Genomic DNA, 8,900 nt, shown 5'->3' with positions numbered 1-8,900 from the left:
TATTTGAATCTTTTTTTATTTATTTGACAGATATATGTGGACGTTGACAAGATTTCATGGAACATAAAAACAGAGAGTAACAAAGAGAGTGAAAGAAAGTTCAGAATCAAGTAAAAAGCTAAATTAAGTAAAAAGTAGAATAATGAAAATTCTATTTTGAATAACCCGAAAAACAATCATAGAGTGAAACATATAAGCCTCACAAAGGCTAGGTTTCTAATCTAAATGCAAGAGTCGCAATTTTTCGCAATACATTTCGAGTAAAACACAAAGATATTCCTTAATTACGAGGAAAAAGGAGGAAATAAGGTAAAAGAGTGTTTTTACTAACACAAAACTATACATATTTTGTTAGGTGCTCCGATCTTTTTCCTCCCCTATATTTCCAATCACCTGTGACCTGTGATAATACTTACCGGTGATTTTTAAATTTTTAATGTGGGTTCGTCTCTTCCATTTCTCTAGCCACCCGTGGCTTGCTTTGAAATTTTCTGGTCCGCCGATTCGAGAGTTTATCACGAGAGCTTGTCGGCATAGCATTGGTCCAGAAACTGCAATGCCTTTGCAACGACAATCAGAAAGCCACATGAATAATTCGGCGTCACGTTCATTTGTTTCTGAAACTTTTTTCAATGTTTTCGAATGGCTCGTTTTGGCGGCATTCTTTATTATCTCCTCATTGGATCTCCATTTGCTGAGAACACTTTTATTCAAGCCGTATTTCGCACAGAGTTCTCGAGAGTTCAGGGTTTTACACTCTTCCAAAATTTTCTTCTTTTCTTCAAACGTATATCGATTACGTTTGGTCACAGCAACCTCTTTGTTTAAATTAATATCACTTTGTGGCGGAGATTCCGTAACATTCTCTTCGACTTGTACACTGCAGTCTGATCTCTTACGCTTTTTCAACGTTTCGGTCATTTTAAGACAGTTATATGATCGAAATTCAGACGTGAAACAAAGATTCGCTGGATAAATGTCCACGCGCAGTCAAAAAAATTTTTGCATGAGCGATGGGAATAACAAGTAGGAACTTGTTCGAGCGTGTTTCCTATTGAGAGGATCGCATGCGGAAAAGAGTGAGAGAGACGGACAGTGTCACTGAGCGCGGAGCGCGCGCCAGGTGGGGGTATGCGATATATACGAAAAACTCTTCCCCTTGGGGGCTTTTGGTTTCTTATTGGGAGGTTGGACTGTATCGCGAAATTTGTTGGGCGCCCGGCGTGATCAAATCGCCTCGAAATCGGTAATGCGATATACCGCGACCATATACTCGATAGCTCAGTACCGCGGAGAGAGAAGGGGTAATTTGGGTAGAGAGAGATACGACACACGTACGCCAACACGTTATTTTACAAAGCAATAATAAAATTAAAATAATATATTTCCAGCCAGCGATAATACAAAACAAAAGAAATGATTCTTCAAAAGTCGCTCTTCGCGATTCCAAATACAAATACTTAAGTTTAACAAAAGAAAAGAAAGAACAAAAACAAAAAAAAAGTTAATAAATCTAGAAGACCTCTGCGGCCTACGCGCGCTAGTCGCTGCCTTAAGAATAACCGCTAACTCACAAAAACCAAAAACAAAATTGGACCCGACGCGCTGCCCGCGATCGTCCTTTACGGAATGGCGCTAATCGCTAACCTAACAATAAACTCCTCGACGAAAACGGAACCGAAATCCCGACCGACACGCTGACCGCGATCGGTAATAACTCAAAAAAATTACTCATGCCTACGGGCATTAATCGCCACCTTATTACTAACCATTAATGCAAAAGCCCCAAACGAAAAAAGGGGTCGTCGTGTTACCTGCGACTGTCCTCTAAAAAAAAATTCTTATGAACACGCACCCGAGCTCAACTTTCTCCGCGACGTCGGGACGCGGTTCGCGAATTCGAACGCTCCCCTTTCGACGGCTCGCGACCTACACGAGAAATGATATTTTGTCGTACTGATTTGACGTGACCCCGTGTAACGGAATTTGGTTACACTCAAATTCGAGACAATAGTGCCTCGGCTCAACACGTGGCTCGACTCGACCTTCTCGATCACTCGAAATTGTCTCTACTTTATTACGCGCAACTCAGGCTACGGTCACCAAACGAAAGAATCGGCAAACGAATTTCGAGGATTTCTCGACAAGCAAATTACAAACGGCTATCCTTTCTCGGACAAGTCCTCACTCAATTGCTCTCGAAATTCGATCGCGAGGATATCAGCAACGCTTACCGCTCCACATCTAGCTCACGAAGCTTCCAACTCCCTCATATCGGTGCCCGTCCATCGTGCCTCGCAACCCAATGAACTTTTCCGCGCAACCACTGAAATACCTTAATTACTCTTGAGTAATAATAAAAACGCTTGCGTAACGTCACCTCCCTGCTCGATCGCCAGAACTGGAGTGATCCCAGATGGCCGATCGGCCGCACCGCCGATCTCGTTACGCTAATCCTTAGTGACGTCATCATCCTAAGAATGCGCAACAATCGATCTGTCATCGATTTTGGAGATTGCACAACTTGACGCGCACCTGTCGTCGCTACGCGGTGCAGAACTTAAGGCTAGATCGCGATGTCGTCTTCCGTGCAGCTCTACGGGGTCCTGGGGTTGGGCGGGGTGGTGCTTCCTCGTCGCTAGCTGGTCTCTCGCGGTTGCCTCGGTTGGGTGTAGGCGGGGTGAGCGGGGAGGCTACGGCGCGCCGGCCGCCAGCGGGAATCGCTTCCGCCTTGGATTCCCGCGCTGCAGGGATCTGCGTTGTCTTCCCCTCCGCAGCCTCGGTATCCTTGCCGTGAGATCTCCGTGGTTTCGCCTTGCCTCGAAATATCTTCGGCGTCGGAGTTGGTCGCTGGATTGTGGCCGGTGTACTCAAAAAAAAAAAATAAAAACAAAAAGCCTGCAATATCTTATTCGTAATTCGCTATTTCGTCCCTGTCGAAGCCTGGATGCGTGACTCCAGTTCTGGCGCTCTCTGTGATTATCTCGCGACTCGATTTCTGAAACCCTTATTCCTGGATTCCGCCCAGGGTTCAGGGAGTACCTTGTAACGGGCAGGCCTAACCGAAATGCCACGTTACAGTATATAAGAACTATTGCTGTGATAAACAAATATAACCCAAAGCAAACTATTGTTAAATATCAAAACTGTTGAATAAGTACTACATTTGTGTGACACGATTTTTAGTCTCCAATGTAGCTACCGGTTTCCAGTTAAACTAAAAAGTAAAAATAACGATCAATCTTCTGAAGATCAATCTTTTGTATCCGATTTTTTCGATGAATCGATTTTTCCGAAATCAATTCGAATCGATTCTGAGAATCGATCTTTTGCTTGATATCGCCGATCCTTAGTGTTAAGTCATGAATTAGCTAACTGCCGTTTCGGGTAATTTCTCTGGTAGTATTTTTCACTTTACCGCAACGAATTATGCAATAGACCTCTTGAAAACTCGACGATTATTCAATGATTTCTGTAACTCATTATTATTCATCAATCACGCGAAACTCATACGGGCTTCCAGTTATATTCCTCGTACGTCAGAACTTCAGAACGTTCAAGTGCAAGCGGCCTGGTCCCAACGGAGTGCAGAGTGGGGGGCCATAGCACGCGAGGGGCATTGACTTAAGTCCCGCCCACTCTTCCCCTTTGCCACCTGGCTTGAGTCGCGCGGGAAGCCAAAGTTCCCGCGCGAGCTGAGTAGGCAACGTCCTTAATTTAAATCGCTATAAACATGTTCACCTTGTAATCATGCATTCTCAAAATATTGTATTGACAATTTCCACATATGCATACTATGTACCATCTTAATCATTCATATTAATACGATAACACACACAAGTGTAAGCTTCACTCACTCACAATAACGCAAACACATTACAAAGTTATGTACAATAGAATATAACAAGCGACTCGAATCCTTTCCGGCTATCCGATTCATTTCTTCTCATTCTAAACATTCGTTCGCCATACATCAACGAATGTTCCCTTCAAGGGGGGGCTTGTTACGTCCGGCGTATTGCAATACTTCTCCCCCATCTTGTCACTCTCCCACGATCCTTAGAGTGACCTCATCATCTCATTCCTGTCCTTCTATTTTCATTCTGGCTCACGCCACTTGTGTTTTGTCGACTCTACTAATTCTATTCCACACCATTTTGCGCACCTTACGGGTACTCCTCTTTACCTTAGATTCATTCTTATTCCAATGTTCGACACGATCGATTCTATATCACACTCAACAACCTCACGTATAACTTTTATTACCGATATTGTGATCTACACACTCCGTTTAAACTGATCCACAAATTCTTTAAACAAATATGTAGTTGATATCTCAATCATCCAAACGGTTATTCAACCCTCATACTAACTTCTGGTTCTCCCCGGACGTAAAAGCGAAGTCGAACCAATTTATTCCTTACTGCTCGAGAATAAACGGCGTCCACGGACGTAACAATATTATAACTTCACTAAAAATTGTCCAATCTACAAAAATAAAAAGTATCTTCTTAAATCATGTGGTATTTATAGTCTGCCGACGGGAATGTTGTTTTATAACAATGAATAAATCACGGTATTCGAAAATTTAGCACATAATTTAAAGAAAAGAATTTGTGTTTAATAATTCATATAAAATTATCCAATCAAAAAATTAAAAAAACCTCTTTGTAAACTATAGAGAAAATAACTATCAAGAAATCAAAAAAAAGTTAAGATGAATCAAAATCGAATGACTGATCGTGCTTATGCTGTCTAAAAACATGTTCTGTTGAGGTAACCGTTGCTGTTTTGAGAGGAGAAGGAATAAAGCGTCCAGGAGTACACAATGATTATCAGTTTAAGGTCAACATTGGATTCTTTATTTTCGACTAGCTCTTACAATGGATCCAGAGCGACTGACGCGCGATCGGCACGCATGCTACTTTTCCACACAAGCTTATCTACGCATGCTCACATCCATACAAAGACAATGTTGTGGGCTCACTTCAACACTTCCGCCGTCTAAACATTTTCCATGTTTTTGTACCCGTTACAGCCTCATACTGTCATTGTGACATAGGAATCTGTTTCGTGGCAACGCTTTAGTGAATATATCGCTGCGTTGTGTTTCTGAAGACGTATAAACTACATGCAACTCTACTATCCCGACTCTACTATCTCGCGCAGCTGGTGATACCGTAGGTTAATATGTTTAGTTCTTTCGTGGAACTCTCGATTTTCAATCAAATGAATTGTGCTTTTATTCTCAGTAGTATAGATATAAGAGTTCTAACTTGAAAAATAGCGGCGTACCGGCAGAGAAGTCCCAATTCCTACCTTACCGACAGTCGGGATGTTACCTCCGCGCTAGTAAGCCCTACCTGCGATATTGTTACCGACTGTAAGGTTGACTTAGATGGGGCCACCCGCATTTTTGCTCGATTTCACTGACAGACAGTTTGACAAGGAAATTTTTGTGTTGTCGAATGAGCAGCCATTTTGATTTTTTCGCCGTCGGATGAGCAAATACTTCAAATTCTTACCGTTAGATGGCGCACATTTTTTACCGACCGAATTGTTATCTTCGATCTTACCGACAGTTGGTGTTATTGGGTGTTGCCGCAGGTTTGTCGGATTATCGATCAATCGATATTCCACCGATCGACTGCGTTGTTTCCAATGCTCGCCGCAAGATGGTGACTTTCTTTATCATGTGGTTGGGTGAAATAGAACGTTTCAAAAAATAACAATTGTATGCTCTGAATAGATGTTTTTTATTTATCAGCTATTACATTCTGTTTTCAGCTTGTACATAATAATGGTAATAGATCATGTTATTTTAAATTGAGCAAATAACCTTCCACATATTTTCTTCATTCGCACAATAATAATTAAACATTTAATCCCAAAATTGACTTATACTAATTCCTTGACCGTGCCACTAATCGGGCTGTACTCGATGATACGATCGTGCAAGATCATGCAATAGGCTGCAGTGTTTGCGGGAAATTCTACGCTCGCTTCAAATTCCAATCGAATATCCACCGGTCCGGTTTTCAACGATTCATTCTGTTTCGAGCAACCGATAACGATAAGGGGAGCTTGGTCTATGAATTCACGCTTCGATAACAAAGGTTCGGCTTCTTTGTTGTAGTAGGCCGTTTGAAACTGGTCATACATGTCATAGAGAATGGCGTACTGATTATTGGATATATCGAGATTCAAATTTCCATACGGATAACACTGCGAGTTGAGGAAGATTTTCACATCTCTGATTCGACAATGATCAAATTCGCTAGCATTTTTCTGGAGATCGTTTCTTCTTGCAGTTTGGAATCCCAGAACGACATATCTCGGCTCCTCTAACTGGGTCGATATTTTGACCGCCCACACATGTCGGGTCGTTGACGGAAGCATCGGATACACGTACGTTTCCCAAGAACGAAAACTCATGGATATGGCCGGGTCCTTGGGCATGTAGTTCAGCAGTTGGATTTTCGGTTTATCAGCCAGTTTGATGTATGGCAGCAACTCCTCGATTTTATTAAGGGTAATTTTAAAGTTTTCCATGGGCAGGGTCTGAATCACAGTATTCAAATCGGTATTAGAACGTGTAAGAATCAACTCGTGTTTAGCATTGACGATGACTCGACAATAATCTTCGGCGAAGCCCAGTATATAATTCACCGGTAGAACAACGTTTAAATTTCCAGAAGCATCAGTTAGTTCGGTATCATCACTCAACTAACCGGTATTCTCCAGACTATATTACTGCCCAGTCTCAAGGATAAGTGTCCCTTCATAACGCTGGTGGTACCAACATTTTTATTCCGATTGATGTCCACACCGTTCAACTTGTAGTGAACTTCTTCAAACAAATGGCAAATAGCCATATTGATCAATTTCGTAGTCGTCACCGCAATCACACCATCACCCTTTGTGATTTTTCCGTGAATGTGGAGAGAGCTTTGATTGGGCAGTAGGCACAAGTCTTGATGTTGAACAACAATATGGATTTCATCGTTATTTTGGAAGGTGGATGATGCAAACGTCTGATGAGCATGAATCTCAGAGTGCGCAATCGATTCGTCGAATACCACAGGTTTCTGTATTCTTATCATTTCTTCCATGGTAACACGCACAGGATCCAGTGAATACAAATTCTTATTTTCCAAAATTTCCACATAATAGAAGGCTTAGGCTCTGAAGAAACCGAACGTTCAGAGCCTCGTTCGGGATGTAAGCGTTGTCAGAGGTGCTGGGCGACTAATGATTTTTGACAATGACGGCTCACTTTTATAAATTTTGCCCAACTTTTTCGTCTCAAACACGATTCCCATCATTTTAGTGATTTCACATGTAAACACACGGTTATCGTTTCGCCGCGAAAATCAATCAGCTCGTCGTCTCGATCGACTATTCTCAGCTGTAAATGATGTATCGACTGTACGGCGATTGGTAGGTAAATGACGTTGCCAAGCATTTCGACAATCTTATATCCTGATGAAATGGTTGGGCGAAATTCGTGAATCGTGTGAGCTTGACGCTCGTTTATGTACGCCCCTGTGGTTATGTTGCACTTAACGCGTAAAATATCAACCATCAGTATGGCAGTACCGGTAATTCTGATTTATGCGTAGCTTCTCGTGCTAGCTCAACCGCTTTAAATCCCAATAATCGACCGATAGAACCTTTGGGTTTGAAGTCTACGACTTGATTGCACATGACTTCACTGCTCAGCTCGTTGTCGTTGACTCTCACAAGGGGAGTGTCAAACTTGGGAATCACAGATTTCCATCACTTTTATATATATTGTAGGGCAGGGTCCCCTCAATAAATATATAAAGCGGCAAGACGCCATTCGTTTTTATTATTGAGAAATTTCAACTCAAAGTTCTATATGTAACTTAAGTAGAAGGAACCTTTTTACCGGTTGCAGCAATAGTTCCGTGGCGTAGCGGTAACGCTCTTGCTTACTGAGGGACTTGATTTTTGATAATATTGATTACTTTGTTATTATAATTATTACAAATCCTATTTTTATCATTTTTTGTATTTTTTCCTAACTTAAAAATAAAAAAATAATTTATAGAAATATTAATTATTAATTATTTATTTTTGTGTTAAATAATTTATAAAAAAAAAAAAAAAAAAGTAACTCTAACGGACCTTGAACAGCCGTTCGGTCCCTCAGTAAGCAAGAGCGTTACCGCTACGCCACGGAACTATTGCTGCAACCGGTAAAAAGGTTCCTTCTACTTAAGTTACATATAGAACTTTGAGTTGAAATTTCTCAATAATAAAAACGAATGGCGTCTTGCCGCTTTATATATTTATTGCGGGGACCCTGCCCTACAATATATATAAAAGTGATGGAAATCTGTGATTCCCAAGTTTGACACTCCCCTTGTCAGACTAAGGGTGATATCGGCGGGTAGCTCCTTACGCAGAAAATTTTCAATATCCTTAATTTTATAGCTTCCCGTGTGTATCGTGATGACCTCTCTGCTGTTGTCCGCTTGTTTCAGGTAGAATTTATTTTACGTCTCATGAATATTGAGTATTGAATTGAATGTCAGGAATACGACGAGTCCGAGAACATAGTTTTTCTCCGGTAATAACTCAACTGGGGGGAAATATTGAGCCTCCAGTACAGAGGATGTGCCTGACAGTGTTAACGTCAACGATTCCGACATGACAAATGCTTGCTCATGTGACACTTGTCTTTTCATGACTGTCCGCTGAGAAATTTGAGACACGAGTGGCCGCAAATCACAGTATCATATTCCTGATACTTCTTATGATTGTATTTTACGCTACCAACACCGAGATACTTCATCAGATCCGTAGGTTGTTTCAAATCACCGAAACTATCGAAATACACAACGTGATCGCGATTTTTCTTATACGCAACTCAA

At 41.4% G+C, this 8,900-nt stretch overlaps 1 long non-coding RNA gene across 1 annotated transcript; it reads right to left on the bottom strand.

The window, feature by feature from the left end:
- Nucleotides 1-400: 400 nt before the first annotated feature.
- Nucleotides 401-7,966, bottom strand: LOC124299709 (uncharacterized). The gene is made up of 3 exons (XR_006907041.1): nt 7,738-7,966; nt 4,469-4,472; nt 401-411 (listed from the first exon to the last, which is right to left on the bottom strand). It is a non-coding gene; the product is annotated as an uncharacterized LOC124299709 (long non-coding RNA).
- Between the last annotated feature and the right edge of the window lie 934 nt (nt 7,967-8,900).

Source organism: Neodiprion virginianus, chromosome 3 (assembly GCF_021901495.1).
Source record: "Neodiprion virginianus isolate iyNeoVirg1 chromosome 3, iyNeoVirg1.1, whole genome shotgun sequence".
Classification (NCBI taxonomy): domain Eukaryota; kingdom Metazoa; phylum Arthropoda; class Insecta; order Hymenoptera; family Diprionidae; genus Neodiprion; species Neodiprion virginianus.
This window is presented reverse-complemented; position numbering and strand designations above follow the sequence as displayed.